The sequence below is a fragment of the Amblyomma maculatum genome, chromosome 5 (assembly GCF_055883805.1).
Source record: "Amblyomma maculatum isolate TAMU_Amacu chromosome 5, ASM5588380v1, whole genome shotgun sequence".
Taxonomy (NCBI): Eukaryota; Metazoa; Arthropoda; class Arachnida; order Ixodida; family Ixodidae; genus Amblyomma; species Amblyomma maculatum.
The window spans coordinates 45,999,608-46,018,019 of NC_139348.1; the positions used below are offsets into that span (position 1 = coordinate 45,999,608).

Genomic DNA, 18,412 nt, shown 5'->3' on the forward strand with positions numbered 1-18,412 from the left:
CACTCCTCAGTTTTCTTTCAATCATTGTCCCACCTGCCCTACAGAAACCTTTACGCATGATAGAGGAATCTCGTAGAATAATTCCTCCGTGCAGTCAACAAAGCTGTTCTTGTGTTTTGTCTTGCAAGAAAGATTTGGCTCAGTCAGGGGATGACTAGCGCGACTAAGTATAAAGACAGCTTACACAGAACGGAGAAGCAACTCGTACCTCAGAACGTTGTGCTATCTTTTTTAAATTATGCAACAGGGTATGAATGAACGGATTTCCAACTGTCATTTTCTACTTATTCGAGTTTTCAGGCTGTCGTTTTTTTAGTTTTTCGCTTACTACCTCAAGCCTTCAGCAACAGAAACCATCTTATGAATTGGGTAGCCTGCGGCCGCTAATCAAGATTTTTCTGGGCGAAACTGAAGTCGAGTAGGTGCTCACAAAATTTGTTGACGGCATTCTTAGAACACGAGGTGCTACGGTTATTATTATTGGTTTGGAATGCGCCGAGCAAACGTGCAGTAGTGGTTTCTTGAATTACGCCGAGCCACAATGCTTGTCGAAAAATATAATTTTTAAGTCTAAAAATGGAATTGCTCCACGTTCTGGAATTTCATGAGTCAACTTTTGCGAATTAAGACACACAAAAATCGTGAGTGTTTTGAAAACATCATGCTCATAAAATAAAGAACTGATGTCCAAAACCAGTAAAACGTCGTCTACGAATCCAAAGATTCTAAAAAACTAGATGCTTCAAGGTAGTCTTGGAGTAGCCTGTCAAATTTAGCTAATAGTAAGTAACTAAGAATAGGAGCTATGCCTGAGCCAATACATATAACATCTATTTTATGATAAACGCTGTTTTTCCATTTAGTAAAAGTTGAATTAAGATAAAAAGGTAAAAGTGCTAAAAACCCACTAGCACTTATTACCGCGGAATTTTGAAAAGGCACACTTCCAAGTTAATCGATGCATTCCTGTACACACACAAATAACTTATCTTGAGGAAGAGAGTAGTACAAATATTTGATGTTCATTTCCATTGCACTGAGCTGATTCGTATGACAGGCGTTCAGAAAATTTACGACATGTTCAGAATTCGCGTACCCGTACTGGACATATTTTTCTTGCAAAAAGTGAGCCATTGATTTTTGCCAGGATCCATATTCCGAGATTAAAAGCACACCCTCTTTGTCCGCGGGCATAACACACAAGAGGAGCTCCGTGAGAAAGTTCACGAAAGATTGAACAGGAGGTCGTATCATTCGAGGCCTGCATTTGGCGGCAACATCGACATCTTGAGATATGCACCGCTCGTTTTCTCCTTCCGGAACATTAAACCTGTCTCCCAAGTGCCAGGTGCTCTGGAGCTCTTTTCCACGACTAAACAGCGATATTCGGACCTAGGGCCAGAATGTACCTTAAGGACGTCCTGAGAAAATGCCAGATTTTCAGTGTTGTGGACCTGCCCACTCCCGGTACAAGTCTACTGGGGTTGGCTTGTCCTGAGGTACGTCAAGGTGTCCTCGGGTACATCAAGAATTCCGCTGTCCACTCCGCAGTGTCTATAAACAATCGTATTTAACGCTTTGCGGCTGCTGGTTGCGGCTAACTGTTTAACTGGACAGAGAGCGACGTTCTGTGCAGGCGAGTTAGTATTTGCCGTTCTGATCTCAAGATCTTTCAGATCTGAGCACCATGACTTACGGAAGGGTGGAAAAAGACGTATGTACAAGGTATGGCGTCTTGTAGGAGCCTCTTGGTTTTTATGCAGAATGACAGCGAGCGTGCTCGGCAAACAGCGGCGACAGTGCGCGCAACGGTGGAATGAGGATCGGACGACAAACATTTAAAAGGACCCCCGAAATGAGAAATGAAGCTTCGAAGCGTTGAAGTCCGGGATAGTTGGTTGCACATTGGAATAAACCGCGTGAAGGACGACGACAAAGATGAGAAAGACACAAACACAGCGCTGACTGACAACAGATTTTATTTTTCAAAGTGCTAAATTATAATTCCATGACGTGCTGCGAGACAGAAACGAACATATGTGATCCTAAGACAGATGAACAGGGTCGTTGGTCATTGAGTGTGATAAAACAGCGCTGACAAGACACGAACGAGCAAGGAAACATGGTACAAGCGCTGATTTTCAACAAGGTATAATACACGTCAATATTGCTATGCGCTGACGATGACAAAGTGTGTCCTCTTGCCTCGTGGAAGGGACAAGGTAATGACGAAGAAGTTGGACTGGTTCCGTGTTGCTGCTCGCTGCTCGCTGCTATGCCAGATCAAACTGCCATAAATATACTGTAAATACATCGAGTTTCCACGTAACACCTAGGTGGAGATGCGGCCGTTGATCGCGGCGTCGGCCTCCGCACGACGGAACTCTGCAGCGGCCGCCTTCTTTCCTGCCCAAAGATTCCTCCAGATACCGTCCCCACACCAACGGGGGCCTTGCCATCGGTCATCTTCACCCATCCGCTCGATCCTGGCCGTTTCCCTGGTACCGGCACTAGGGACGTGGACGAATGGATACGCAAGTACGAACGTGTGAGCACCTAATAATCGCTGGGACCCCACCCTCGTGCTAGCGAAACTTCTTTTTACCTCGAGGGCACTGCGGTCACATGGTGCGAGACTCATGAAGATCCGCTGACCACTTCGGATGCTTGCAAAGAGAAGCTCTGCGAACTCTTTGGAAAGCCCCTTGGTCGAGAGCTTACAGCAGAGCGAACCCTCGAAACCCGTCTCCAGACAGCTGCCGAATCATACGTGGCCTACATCCAGGACGTCCTCGCCCTTTGGCGCAAAGTAGATCACAACATGTCGGAATCCGCCAAACTTGGTCATATCGTGAAGGGCATCGCAGACGATGCATTCAACCTGCTTGAGTACAAAGATTGCAACACAGTTGATGCCATCATCAAAGAATGCCGCTGTTTTGAAGACGCCAAAGGTCGTTGCCCGCCTTTTAAATACTGCTCCGACTTCTTCGTGTCCAGATTTGCTGTCCCAACACCAGCCAACTTCGACCGAAAATGTAACCCGTATCGTCCGCAGCGAACGCCGAGGCCATTTCTCCCGCTACCTTGCCGCGAAATTTGGCCGACGGCCGCCACCCGGACGTTCCTCTAATTCAGGCCGTTGTCTGCCTAGAGCTCGCCACCTTGGGACTCAACTCCGTTGCTACCGTCAGCCCGTCCACTGTCGCCGACGTTCGCTCAGTTTATCCTGGTCGACCTCCTTATGACACCGAAGTTCGCACAGTTTATCCTGATCGACTTGCTTATGTCCCCGATGCTCGCAACCTTTATTCTGGCCGACCTGCCTATGTTGCCCAGCGTAGACGCAATCCAGACGAACGGAGCACGTCTGATAACCGACCTATTTTTTTACTTGTTCCTGCGTTGACCATATCGCCCGTTATTGCCGCAATCGTTGGTTCCAGCCTCAAAGGTCCCGCCTGCCACCGTCCTCTATCTACGATGACCACTCTCGTCCATTCCGAACTCGTCAAGAACGTTCAAGCACAGCCGCTGATACCGAGTCTTCACGCCTCAACCGATCCTCCCCTTCCCCCCCGCCGTCAGTCCCGTTCGCCCCAACGCCGTCGATTTTCATCTCCCAGTCCATATGGCCACTCTTCGACGGAAAACTAGGCGCTGCAGTGTTTAGAGGCGATGCTGCAGCAGAGAACACTATCTCAAATCGCTCTTCCTACGCGCCATAATTGGCTCACCGTGCTCGTGGATGGCACAGCCGTTGAAGCCCTCATTGACACCGGTTCGCCAGTTTCTGTCATGAGCTCAGAGCGCCGTTCTCGCTTGCGAAAAGTGCTGACCCCTGCACCTGTACAGGTTGTGCGTGTTGCAGATGGAGCAACTTCAAAGGTCATTGGGTTGTGCTCTGCACGCGTAACGATTTCTGGCCGCCATACTACCGTCTTCTTCACAGTTCTGCAGCATTGTCCTCACGACATCATTCTTGGCCTCGACGTTCTGACCATGCAGCCATCATAGACTGTGCTACAAGCGTCGTTGAACTGACCTGCCCTCTCCTTTCGACTCACCATCTCGTGTTCTGCACCGTCTTTGTAGTGTCGAGTTTGTACACCTGCCACCTGAAGCCGCAAGTAATATTACATTCTGCTCTGTGCACTCTATTCCCGATGGACAATATATCATTACCCCAACCCTTGATGCTCCCCAAACCCGAAATGTTGCCCTTGCTCATACCGTCGTCACAATGACCACGAACCAAACATGCCTCCCTGTTTTGAACTTTGCGTCGCCAATCCAGCCCCTCCCGCAAGGCATCTCGCTCGCCACTCTGTGTCCAGTGAATGAATGTGATATCTCTGTTGTGGCCACCGATTTAACGCCCTGCTCTGACTGCTCTTTATCTGAAGTTTGCAGTCTCCAAGACTACGCCAAGATGATCAATCCGGACCTTTCTTCTCCTCACGCTCATGCACTCTGTCGTCTGTTGGCATCGTTCAGAGGCATTTTTGATTTTCATCAGCGCCCATTGTCTCGAACTGCTCTTCTGCAACATCGTATACACACCGGCGATAATGCTCCTATTCATCGCCCTCCTTATCGCGTATCCGTTGCTGAACGACAGGTAATACAATAGGAGGTTGAGAAGGTGCTCGCTCTAAACATCATCGAACCCTTGACGAGCCCTTGGGCGTCACCAGTCGTTCTGGTTAAAAGGAAAGAGGCAGCTGGCGCTTTTGCTTTGATTATCGCCATCTCAACAGTATCACTAAAAAAAGATGCGTACCCTCTCCCCAGAATCGATGATGCCCTAGATTGCCTCCATAGAGCTAAATACTTTTCTTCCATCGATTTACGGTCCAGGTATTGGCACATCGCTGTTGACGAGCAGGACTGTGAAAAACCAGTGGCAGAAAGTTAGGTGGGCGGATGAGATTAAGAAGTTCGCAGGGCTCAAGTGGATGCAGCTAGCACAGAACCGGGTTAAGTGGAGAAATATGGAAGAGGCCTTCGCCCTGCAGTGGGTATAATCAGGCTGATGATGATGTGGGGCAAATGGGACGATGTCTGAATGAAAGCTTAAGAAAGAATTAAAAGGATGTGGAAAAAGTCCAAAGAAAACCACCTGCCTCTTCACTGCCTTAATGCAGTAAGGAACGTAAAATGAAATGAAATTTTGTTTTAAAAAAATGCACTACTCTTAGGAAAAACAAAGACCGCATCACAAGGGAGAGAAGCGAAACTGAACGAATTTGGAGCTTGGGTGCAGCTGAATAAGCAGTTCTTCCCTCGCCTTATCTGACACAGCTCGCGTTCATGGCAAGACATAAAACAACATGAGTCGCTTTGGTTTGGGCAATGGTGACGTGCCCATCCAGAAATCGTTCATGTTGCTCGTCTGAAGCCTTACTACGGGGTTTAAAGAATCCGTGGTGTTTACACTTTGTAATGTTTATGTTTAAGTTGCTTTGTTTACTTTGGATTATCGAGGACGACTTTTAAGGGGGAGTAACGCCAGGAAACCTTCAAAACTGATTTTTGTTTGCTTTTTTACTGCGTAAGCATAACCACTCCAGGACTCAGCCTCCTCGCGTTGCCGGGGCCGGCAGCCATGGTCACCTTTAAAGCAGCTGCAGATGGGTTCCCAACTGAAGCCGTAGGGTGGCCTAGGCCGACAACCACGGTGCGCCGCATATGAAGTAGCACCGCGGCCGAGTTGGGGCGCTGCCGTCACCATGGTGCGATTTAGATGGAGAAGAAGAAAAAGAAGCTACGTCGGCTTTGCTTACGAAACGTACCAGCCTTAAATAAACCTAAACCCCAGCTTATGTTTTTTTTAGCAGGCGCCAGCATGAGGCCTTATCACTGTGATTTTAGAACGCATATATGTTCCCTATTCCTTGTTTGTTAATGCTCGATGTCGCATGGCGTCCGTTTATCCGTTTCGTTGTCAAGCAAGATGCGCCGAGATCTGTCTCGAAGAGAACAGCCACTCGCGTATGTTTCTGCTATGTTGCAATTTGTGCTAGTAACAGTTTGAGGTGTTAGCTTGATGGTTTTGAGCCACCTTTAAATTGTGTTTGATGTGTGCGACAGGCATTTATTGTTTTACAATCGACTAGCACGTTTGTTGCTATCGCCGCCGCCGGGCTGCTTACTACTTTTGCGTGCGCAAGTCAGCCAAATAAAAATGTTTTCAGTACTATCACGTCTGTGTCCTCTTTTGGTGTCTATGGCCTTGTCACCACTACGTGACAGTATGCCTAATTATGCGCATTTAGCACGTGTTTAATAAGGCTGCCATGTGTGAACGAACTGCTGTGGACATTTTTAAGAAAGACAGTTGTACGCTGCGCAAGCTGGCCTCTATATTGTGCTAGGTTCTTTTATACCTTCTTTAATTCTCTCCTCGCTGGACGGTGAAATAATCTCAGATATACATGTCTCCATGTCCCTTCAACTTTGACATGTGTGTAGAATGTTTACGTTTATCTACACTCGACACATATTTCATGTGTCATTGGGCACCACGGTTCAAGCGGAAGGGCTTTTTGTGGGCACTTAATGTATTCAATATGTGAAATAATGTTCTGGGTCAACAATAAAAGTTTTGGAATTATAAAACATAAGAAGACACTTAATAGCGAAACAAGCATTCGAGGCTTGCGGCAGCGCTATGCATAATTACTAAAGAAAGGGGGACAGTACTGCTACAAGGCGCGGCAAGGCCGAACAAACTGAGGCGCGAATAGCGGGTGCGGCACGGCAAAATATCTACTAGCGGTACGAGAGATATTGCTTACCGCGTGGAAACAACACACGCAAACAATCTACCCCTACTCAGTAGGCACCGCTACCATCTTCATCCTGGTAGGGCTCCGTTCCACCGTCTTTGTTCACCCAGGATGCATCGTGTCGCTCGCTGACAGCACGATGGCGCCCATAGCCACGCCCCTCTGGAATCCCGGTTGTTGACTGTTTGCCGTCCTCATTAAGGCTAACCTTGAAGTTTTACACATGTCACGTCCCGCGATAAGATCTGCACATGCGCAGATGCGCTAACTTCGCGCACGCCATGACTGCGTGATTAAAGCGCGCGTATTTGAAAAGCACAAGAGGGACGCAGCAGCCCCACAGTCGTTAGGACTGCTACAATGCTACTGCGAACAAGCCCGCAGAGCAGAGCTTCCATAACATTTATCCCATGCTTTTATTTTTAAGCCAACTTCGTCTCCAGAATACTTAAAAACTGTGAAAGCTGGTTCATATATACAGCGCTACCCATTTTGGGATCATATATATTTCTCAGGCCTGGCATTTGTCGAAAACAACTCAACAAACATAACACTTGCGAATTCCATGACAGTGCAGTAGACTATGTGGAAAAAGACACAATCCAGGAAAGCTCTGACAGAGGGAAAATATCGAAACGTTCGAGCAGGCTCAACCTCTCCCAACATCAAATCTTTCTCCAGCGACTCCTCTCTTCTCATCAGATGACCAAAGTAGCTGAGCTTTAACTTTAACACTCCAATGTGCCGTCAGGGTTTATGGTCGACAATATCGACTGATTTGGTCTTCTGGCCATCCAAGGAACTCTCAAGAGTCTCCGCCAGCACCACAATTCATACGCGTCAATTCTTCGGTGGTCAGCTTTCTTCACAGTCCATGTCTCGCATCCGTACATCACAATTGGAAAGCCCGTAGCACGAGTTATACGGATTTTGGTTGGCAGTGTAATGTCTCTGCTCTTTACTAGGCGATCAAGGCTAGCCATGACTCTCTTTCCCAGAAGCGGGCATCTCCTAATTTTATGGCTGCAGTCTCCTTCCGGAGTAATCTTGGAACCCAAGAAGAGAAAATCTGTCACAGCTTCCACTTGTTGTCCCTTGATGCTCCAGGACTAGATAGGACAAGACGTCATGATCTTTGTCTTTTTAAGGTACAGTTTAATCCCAAACTTCTCACCCTCTTATTGTACGTGCACCAGACGTCTCTTGAGTTCTACTTCACTTTCTGCCATTAAAGTTATATCATCCGCATATCTTGTTGTTGTTGATACATTTCCCAGCAATCTTCACTCCAGCTGAAGACTCGTCTAGACCGGCCTTCCTCATGATGCACTCAGCATCATGAGGATAAATAGGCAGGGTGACAGCATGCAGCATTCTGTCACTCCTTCCTCAATCGCAACCAATCAGTAAGACCATGCCCAGTTCTGACTGTGGCATCTTGCCTTTCACACAGTTTCCGGAGGACAGAGATGAGGTGAATTGGAACTCCCATCTCTTAGAGAGCTTGCCACAATCTGCTGTGATCTACGCAGTCAAACGTTTTCGCATAATCAATAAAGCAGAAGTAGATGGGTTTATGGAACTCTCTTGCTTTTTTCGTGATCCAGCGAAGGTTGGCAATCTAGTCTATAGATCCTCTGCACTTGCGAAACACAGCTTGCACGTCCGGAAGCATCCCGATCCACATACTGCTGCAGCCTACGTTGGAGGATTTTCAACATCACATTGCTAGCATCCGAAATAAGCGCGACTGTGCGGTAGTTGGAACAATCTTTGACACTGCCTTTTTTTGGAATGGGGATGTAAACTGACCTCCTCTAATCCTGTGGGCACTGCAGGATTGTCCATATTTTCTGACATAATGTATACAGAACGTTAACAGCGTCGTCATGGTTGAAGTTTTGAAGCAACTCAGCTGGAATGCCATCAATTGCGCTAGCTTTGTTCTTATCAAAGCTGGCTAAGGCCCATTCAACTTCACTCTTCAGGATGGCTGCTCGAGATCAGTAATCACAACCGTCTTATGTTGGGTTTGCACATCCGGGTCCTTCTTGTACAGGTCTGTGTAATTCCTGCCACCTCTTCTTTATCTCCGAGGCTTCAGTGAGGTCCCTGCCTCGTTCGTTCTTTATCACGCCCAGCTTAGCACAGAAGCTTCCTGTGATATCTTTGATTGTCTTATACAGAGCTCTTTTGTTCCTCAACTGGCTGTTGTCCTCAGCTGCTTGGCACTGTAGGTTCAGAAAGGCATTCTTATCTCTTCTTGCTATTTTCTGAAAATCCGCATTGAGAACCTTGTATCTTTCTCTTTCCCCATACCTTTTGCCATCCTCCTTTCCTCAGCTATTTGCAAAGCCTCTTCAGAATAACTAGATTGCTTTCTTGCATTTCTTTTGGTTTGGCAGTACCTTAGCAGCAACTTCTTGTATTATGTCACGAACATCAGTCCACATCTCACGTCGAAAACTCGAAAGGCGGAAAGCAGAAAGGCTGGCCTGTGGAAGGGTGCTTCCCGTCTGATTCGTGTGCGTATTTTAGCGCTACGACATCGGTATCGTTCCCTCAGTTGCACCATATGTGCCTTAATCGAAGCTGGAGTATGGGCGATCAGATATCAGACTGTGTAGGGCGAAAAATGCGCTTCCCTTTAAGCAAAACTATGCTCCAGATATTGAAGAATCAGATGTCAAGCCGAACCATGAAACGGAGTTTGAATGTAATATATATCTAGAGCCACTAGATGACCAGAAGAGAAAGCAAGCGAGGCAGATTATTGGAGGTGCTCTACACCCGAAAGCAGGCTAGATCTCGAAAATGTGTGTATACGAGATAGCAATAAACGCGTTGTCAACTTAAATTGCGATGCCGCATTCTAAACACCATTTATACCACTCCAAGGATGCATATAACCCAGTAGTATGTTGCTTTTTGATCAAAAGGAGGAAGCGCAAAACAATTAGCGCAAAGAGAAGCATCTCATAACGTAAGCAAATTCTCTGAATATTTCAAGTCGATATTTACAGTTGATAAAGGCGTTAGGCCTACTTTGTTGCACGAACAAAGAACCGCTGGGCAACTAGGGGAATTATATATGACAGAAGAAGGCATTTTTTCTTTACTGCTGAACATTGACGTAAAAAAAGCCTCGGGTCCTGACGATATCCCAAATCAGTGCCTAAAAGGTATGGCGAATGGATGTCTGAATATCTTCTACATCTCTACAATAAATCCTTGGATGCTTTGGATACTAAGGACATACCTGAAGAATGCAAAACAGCTAAAGAGATTCCAATATCTGAAGAAGGAACGCAACGCATTAATGAGAAAGAAACGCATCAACGAATTAGCGGTGAGGGGCGGGCAGAAGAGTTGAGGATCTCGCTACAGAATAGATATCCAGCTCTAAACAAGGATGGCGACATTACCCTATAAGCAATGAACAATAATTTCAAAGATATCATACCTGAGTGTGCGGTAGAAGTAGGGGGTAGGATAGTTAGAGAGGATGCGGGTAAGCTGTCTAAGGATACGGAAGCTTTGATTAAGAAACGCCAGAGTATGAACGCTTCCAATCCAACAGACTAGATCGAATTGGCCGAGATATCAAAGCTAATGAATAAGCGCATGGTGGCCGATATAAGGAAGTATAACATGGAGAAAATTGAGCATGCTGTAAACAACGGTGGAAGGCTTAAAGCGGTAAAGAAGAAATTGGGCATAGGCAAAAGCCAGATGTATGCGAAGAGGGACAAGAAGGGCAACGTCATCACGAATATGGTTAAGATAGTCAAAGTAACCGAGGAGTTCTTTACAGATCTGTACTGTAGCCAAAGTAGTCAGGACCGTAATGAGATTGCCGGTGGGGAAAAACAGTCAGACGTTCCACCAGTGGGGAAGGACGAGGTCAGGAAAGCATTAGAAACTATGAAAAGGGGGAAATCAGCTGGAGAGGTTCAGATTTCGACAGATTTGCGAAAAGTCGGGGGGATATCGTGCTAGAAAAACTGGCCACCCTTTATACGCAGTGCCTGGGGTCATCGACGGTACTGGAACCATAGAAGAAGGCAAACATTATCCTCATTCATAAGAGAACTCGAAGGACCTTAAAAATTACAGACCGATCAGCTTGCTGTCTCTGACGAATAAGGTATTTATAAAGTAATCGCTAATAGCAACAGGAAAACCTTAGGCTTCAATCAGGCAATGGATCAAGCAGGTTTTCCGAAAAGGTACTCTACTGTCGATCATATCGATACCATCAATCAGGTGATAGAAAAATACTCGGAATATAACCAGCCCTTATACATAGCATTCATTGATTACGAAGAAGCATTTGACTCAGTTGAAACCTCGGCGATGATGGAGACATATTGCGAAATCAGGGGGTAGACGAACCGTACGTGAAAGTGCTAGAAGTTATATATAGTGGCGGCACAGCAACCATAATTCTGCATAAAGAAAGTAACTAATTTCCCATAAAGAAAGGTGTTAGGCAAGGAGACAATCTCCCCAGTACTACTCACAGCTTGCTTAGAGGAAGCATTCAGAGTGTGAGAAGTTAGGGATAAAGGTAGATGGTGAGTACCTCAGTAATCTGCGATTTGCGGATGACATTGCCTTTCTGAGCACTCGGAGGATGATCTGCAAATAATAATTGATGACCTAGACAGAAAAAGCAGAAAGTTTGGCTTGAAAATTAATAGGCAGAAGACTAAGGTAAGGTTCAACAGCGTCGGGAAGGAACAGCAGTTTACGTTAGGTAGCGAAGTACTGGAAGTAGTGGACGAATATGTCTACTTAGGACAAGTAGTAACCGCAGATCCGGACCATGAAAATGAAATAACAAGCAGAATAAGAATGGGTTGGAGCGAATTCGGCAAGCACTCGCAGAGTATGACTAGCAGCTTACCGGTATCGCTCAAGATTAAGGTATACAACAGTTGCATCTTGTACTCAGCTATGGGGCTGAAACGTGGAGGCTAACCAAGAGAGTTTTACTTAAGTTGAGGACAACCCAGAAGGCTATGGAGCGAAAAATGGTAGGGGTAACATTAAGAGATAGGAAGCCTGCAGAGTCGAGTATCGCGCACACAGCGATACGTTCATGTTCTCTTTCTTAACCCTGGCGGTCCGCGAATGAAATGATTTAGCCGATGAAGTGGTTAGTTGCACATCAATTGAAAGTTTCACTTCACGGCTGGCAGCTGTTACTTGAGAATCCTATATATGTCTAGCTGGATCTCGGTACAAATATTTTGAAACATATGCGCCTTAAGGGTGATTGTAAAGTCCCATATTGTATTGCATTGCATAGTATCATATTGCATTGCATTGTATTGTATCATATCCTTCACTTTTTTTTCTATTTCTTGTTCCACACTGTCATATAGAATTTTGTAAAAAGTTAGCTAGTGTGGACTTTCAACATTTGTCATTTTGTGCTTTTTTTTATACCCCAAACCTGCAACAACCTCCGCAAGGAGGTTAGCAGTATGTATAAAAAAAGTTAAGTTCAGGTTACCGTGGGTTCTAAGTTATCTCAGTCAGCTTAAGTCGGGCTTTGTAACCGTCTAAGCCTGAGCACCAGTCGTGCGACGGGGTCTTATGCATAATCGTTGCGCAATTCACATAAGATGCCGAATACTAACTTTCCGCCTAAGTCCGAGCTACGTAACTAATTGTTAAGCAGACATCAGATTAACAACCGTCAACAACGGGCCTCAAGGGATACTTATGCCCAGACCTATAGCATAAATGTTCAACGTACTTTTAATATATAACGTTTCTTCATAACGGCCAACATGGGCTCCCTCGGATAATGGCAGAGACTTTTGTTTCTCTGCCTGCCATCCGCTTAGGGCTGTTCTTGATGCTCTACAACGATATGGTAGCTATTATGGTGCGCTATTGCAATATATGTGATTAAGTTTGGAGGTCATTCTAGCCAGCAGCGTTCCCGAGTTCAAAACCATGCAATGAATGCACGATAATATGAGCATTCGTTATCGTCTCGTTTACAAGAATAGAGCAGTTACACTCTCTATTAAGCGGAGATATTATCGAACAGCTACGACTTGGGTTTGACATTGGAATGCAGAATAGGTCTTCAAGGCAGGCTGGGGCTGAAACCGTTTATTAAAAATAGTTATATAGAGATTGCTCCAAGGTCAGGCTTAGTCCCCTTCCCCTCACAAATACTAGGTGGAGTCCCTAGTACGGGACCCCAGTGGCTTCCGCTGCCGCCATTGCTCGTTTGACCAACGCCTTTTGGGCTTTCAGGTCAGAGCCTCCCAGTCCTCCCGGGTGGGATTCGGGTTAGGAGCAAAGGCAGAGTTGGAGGGGCACGCCCACACCATGTGGAAGAGGTCCCAGGACATACCCCCACAATGTTGGCACTCCCCGGAGAATGCACTGTCAATGTGTTTGAGTGATGCCGGCACATCATGGTGTTCGTAAGGAGGCGAAGAAAGACGCTTTCCTATTATCTCGTTAACCCTTTACATGAGTGGGGGTAAGATTGTGTCTGGTTTGGTGCAGCTGAGTAATTTCTCTGAAAGTGTAGGCCAGACGCATAGGTAACGAAAGGCAAAATGGTGTCCCAGTTCCTATGGTCACGACTGACGTACATGGATATCATGTCGGACAAGGTGCGGTGAAAGCATTCGATGAGGGCATTGGTCTGCGGATGATAACTAGAAGATGTCTTGTGGACGGTGTTGGCAGAGTGGAGTACCTCCGCTAGGACTTGGGAAAGAAATGTCTTCTCACGGTCGCTAATCAAGATAGGCGGAGCACCATGACGCAAGACGATCGCTCGCAGGAAAAACTCGACTTCAGAATCGGCACCAAAGAAAAGAGGGGCTGTTTCAGCTTTGCGCGTCTGATGGTCAATGGCGGTTACAACCCATCGATGACCGGCGGCGGTGAGAGGTGTGGGGCCGGATAAGTCAATGGCGACAGAATCGAAAGGCACGGATGGGCAAGGAAGAGGTTGCAGATGGCCAGCATCAAGAGATATTGACCACTTACTATTTTGGCAAGGCGCACATGATGATATGTATTTGGCGACGCTGCTAGAATGCCCAGGCCAAACGTAGCGGCTTTTTATATGGTCTTACGTCTTGTAGTGTCCTGAATGACCGGCAGTGGCATCGTCAAGGTAAGCCTCCAACACTCGATGATGGAGTGAGCGAGGGACAACAGGAACCCACCGGTGACCATTCATGTGGTATACAGAGCGGTAAAGCGTTCCGTGTTGAATCCGGAAAAGGCGAAACTGACGACGCAGGCAATTGATGGGTGCCTTTGATTGACCGCTGAGGCGAGCGATAATTGTGCTGCAGTAAGGATCAGCCTGCTGCAATGCCAGGAAGTTACTGTTTAGGTCCAGCGGAGAGGCCTCGATGGGCGCAACATCTAGATGATCACCGAAAGGCTGACGTGAGGGGCAGAGGGTAAGGGGCTGAATGGGAGTTGGTTGGAGTAGAAGAAAACGGGCAACGAGAGAGGGCGTCAGCGTCGAGGGGTTTTCTGCCAGACTTGTACGTGATGGTAAAGGTATACTCTTGTAAACATAGCACCCAGCGGCCGGGCCGACCTGATAAGTTCTTTAACGACGACAGTCAACAGAGCGCATGACGGTCTGTGACGATTGTGAAGTGGCGGCCGTACAAATAGGCTCGACATTTTTGGACAGACCAAACAACGGCAAGGCATTCTTGTTCCGTAATGCTGTAGTTACACTCGGCTGCTGTGAGAGAACAGCTAGCGTATGCCACAACCTGCTCTTCGAGCGCAGGTTTGCGTTGCAAAAGAACGGCACCGATGCCTTGTCCACTGGCGTCAGCATGAAGAATGGTGAGAGCTGTCTCATCAAAATGTCGAAGCACAGTAGTTGAAGTGAGCGTTTACTTGAAGGATTAGAAGGCCATTTCACATTCATTGGACCATAAAAAAGCGCGTCAGACGACAGGAGGCTGTGTAGAGGGGGCGCAATAAGAAAGTTCTGGATCAAACGTCGGAAGTACGCCAACCCGAGGAAGCTGCGCAGTTCTTTCTGGCGTTTGGGCTAATGAAAATTATTTGCAGCTGCGATTTTGTCGGGATCGGGCTGTATGCCCGCCTTGCTAACGACATAGCCCAGGACTTAGGTGGTTTTACTGGCGAAGTTTTATACTGTTTACATACGTAAAACCTATGATCAAAAGAACATCGCTAAATTTTGTTTACGTATGTCTGAAATTAGCTGGGTCGATGTATTCAAAGCGGAGAACTCATCTGCCGCTTACAACGTGTTCATAGAGAAAACACTAGATGCGTTTAACAAGGCGTTTCCAATTGAAGAATTTAAGAAATGCAGGAAGGCAAAAAAAGAGTGGATCTCACGGGACCTTCTAAAACGTATTAAACAAAAAAATAAGTTGTTTGCACGATTTCTTGGAACACGTAATCAAGAACATTTGTTAGAGTTTAAGACGTTTCGGAACAAATTAAATCAAGATCTAAAAAAGGCAAAATCGCTTTTTTATCGCCGAAAGTTTTCCTCCATGCATAATGCTAGATCCCTTTGGGAAGGCATCAATAAACTTATTGGAAGAAAGCGACATGTTCTTCCTTCGGAAATGCAAATCGATGGAGTTCTTTATAGCGGTGCCTCACTCGCTAATAAACTTAACGACTATTTTTTAAATGCAGGAAATCCCACTTCATATACTCTTCCCTCAGCTGCAACATCTGTCGATTCTTTTTTGTTTCCGGCATGTCAGAGTTCAATATTCTTATCTCCGACATCAGAAGATGAAATTCTCTCAATTATAAACTCAATGCGCAATACATGCTCTCCTGGCCCAGACGGCATTACTGCACTAGCCGTAAAAGCTGCTGCTACATTTATTACCTTTCCTCTCGTACATATCTGTAATCTAATGCTTCTTACAGGTGAATTCCCAGAAAAAATGAAATCCACCCGTGTTACAGTAATTTTCAAAGGAGGCAATAAAAATGACCCCAGTAACTATCGTCCTATTTCCGTACTACCTTTGTTTTCGAAAGTTGCAGAGCGAGTTATCTTTACGAGGGTATACAAATTCCTGAATTCTAATAATATAATTTGTAAGGAGCAGTATGGATTTCAGCCTGGAAAATCCACGCAGGCAGCACTGCTCGAAATCAAAAATAGTTTGATTAATAATATTGAACTTAAGCTTTTCACTGTCGGTATATTTCTTGACTTTTCCAAAGCCTTTGATTCGGTAAAGCACGACATTCTACTTCATAAATTGCAGAGATATGGTATTCGTGGAACGCCTCACAGGTTACTGCAAAGCTACTTATCCAATCGCACTCAGTACACACGACTTAACAATGCCGTATCTGAATCAGAAATAATAAACTTCGGTGTTCCGCAGGGATCCATACTGGGGCCCCTTCTTTTTACATTATATATCAATGACATAGTAAATATTTCAACTTATTCTAACATTGTTTTATACGCAGATGACGCAAACATTTTTTTTTCTGGTTGTGATCTTCGTGAACTAGAGCGTCGCACCAACTCCTGGCTACATGAACTGATGCTTTGGCTTGCTGTAAATAAATTGAAATTGAATGTTAAGAAAACTAAATTCATATTATTTCGACCTAAAAATAAGCCTATAGATTATCCCATTCAACTCCGGTTTAACGATACCCTGATTGAATCTGTAACCTCCTGTAAATTCCTGGGCGTATTTTTCCGTAGTGACCTAGGCTGGGGAGACCATGTAAATTATGTTCGCCTGCAGGTAGCTCGATCAATTGGTGTGATCAATCGTATCAGACACCTGTTGCCCTTGCAGATAAAAAAACAGTTGTATTTTGCCCTAATCCATTCTCAACTGGTGTACTGTAATTTAATCTGGGGGACTTGCAACAAAACTTGTTCAGACAGACTATTTTCATTGCAAAAAAGAGCTTTACGCGCTTGTTCCACAAACCCTTCAAACGGCGGCCACTCATTTCACGCCCTACATATTCTTCCATTCCCTGTGTGCCATAAGTATTCTGTTGCTGTGCATATCTTTCAAAAAATTAAGCAAGACATCACATCATTTAGAAATACATATCTGAACAGAAATACCGGCTACAGTCTGCGTGTTACCTCTCTTGTTTCCACTCGTGCCCGGACTAACTACGGCACCCAACATACAGATACCCAAATTAGTATAGTATGCAATGCCTATCCTTCAATAATTGATGATGCTATAAACAGTAAAACTATCTTTCAATTTAAAAAGAGAATGAAGTTGCTTTTTTCCACTTATTAGGAGTGCACCAAATCTATGTGACTTGTAGTGCTTGTTGTATATTATTTTGTTTACATTTTGTGTCACGAATTGTAGCGTTACTGATGTACTTACCTTGTTTACGATGCCATGGTTCTTATATACTTTCTTACAATGCCAAATATAATCCGAGATTTTTTTTTTCTTCATTGGTTATGTTTTGTTTTGTTTTCTTGGTGAAACTTACCTTGACCTTGTCCACCCTTCTGCCATTGATGTGTGACCCGGGGTGAGGCCTCGTCAGGAAGAATGCCATCAGCTTCTTCCTTTTGCCTCTTCCCGTGGGCATGTTCTGTGTACATGTTTCATGTCCGAATAAACTTATTATTATTATTATTATTATTAAGTGGCATTTTTTGTGTTGAGCTGGAGACCGGCTTATGCCTGACATATGAGAACTGTGAAACGGTGCAAGTGCTGGGCGAAGTCCGACGAAAAGATGACAACATCGTCTAGATAATACAAGCACGTGTTTCATTTCATTCCTTGAAGCACTGCGTCGATCACGCGCTCGAAGGTGGCAGGAGCATTACATAAACCGAAAGGCATCACATTGAATTCATAAATACTATCGGGAGTAGTAGATTCACTCTTGTCATTGTCGAATTAATACATGGGAATTTGTCAATATCCCGAGCGCTAGTCGAGACGTCAGAAATACTCTACTCCCTGAAGGCAGTCCAGTGCGTCATCGATGCGTGGTAGCGGGTAATCATCTTTGCGGGTTATCTTATTAGGGCCCGGTAATCCACACAAAACCGCACAGAACCATCTTTTTTCCTGACGAGAACATCAGTAGAGGACGAGGGGATGCTCGATGGCCAGATGATGTTTCGCGCGAGCATGTCCGCAGCTTGGTCCTCAATGATTTTGCGTTCTGATGAGGAAACACGATATGGGCGGTGACAGACGATAGTTGATCCCTCAGTATCTGTGCGGTACACATCTGACGTACACATATGAAGAGAGTCTGTGTTTCAAAAGACTGCGAGTAATGCTGCCGACAGTTCAGAAGTTAGGTCAGTGCTGATAGTGGCCGCGAGTGCCGAGGAAGGTGGCTGAGGTAGAGGATCAAATGGTGGAGAAGCACAGGAAAGCGCGGCGAGCAGAACAGGAGCTCCTTAAAAAACAGCCAACAGTTCCTCCTTTTGGTAAAAATAAAGGCTGGGTAGAAGTGGTCATCGCCGCGACAACCGCGCAACCGCGATTGAAACTGGTGAGGCAGGAGGCAAGCGCTATGCTCTCGGAGGTCAACGTGGTGCTGCTATCACTAAAGCATCGCCGTAAAGTGCATAATCC

The 18,412-nt window shown here is 45.6% G+C and overlaps 1 pseudogene; it reads right to left on the reverse strand.

Moving 5' to 3' along the window:
* Positions 1-2,332: 2,332 nt before the first annotated feature.
* LOC146188225 (uncharacterized) overlaps positions 2,333-18,412 on the reverse strand; it is a 74,192-nt pseudogene continuing 58,112 nt past the window's right edge.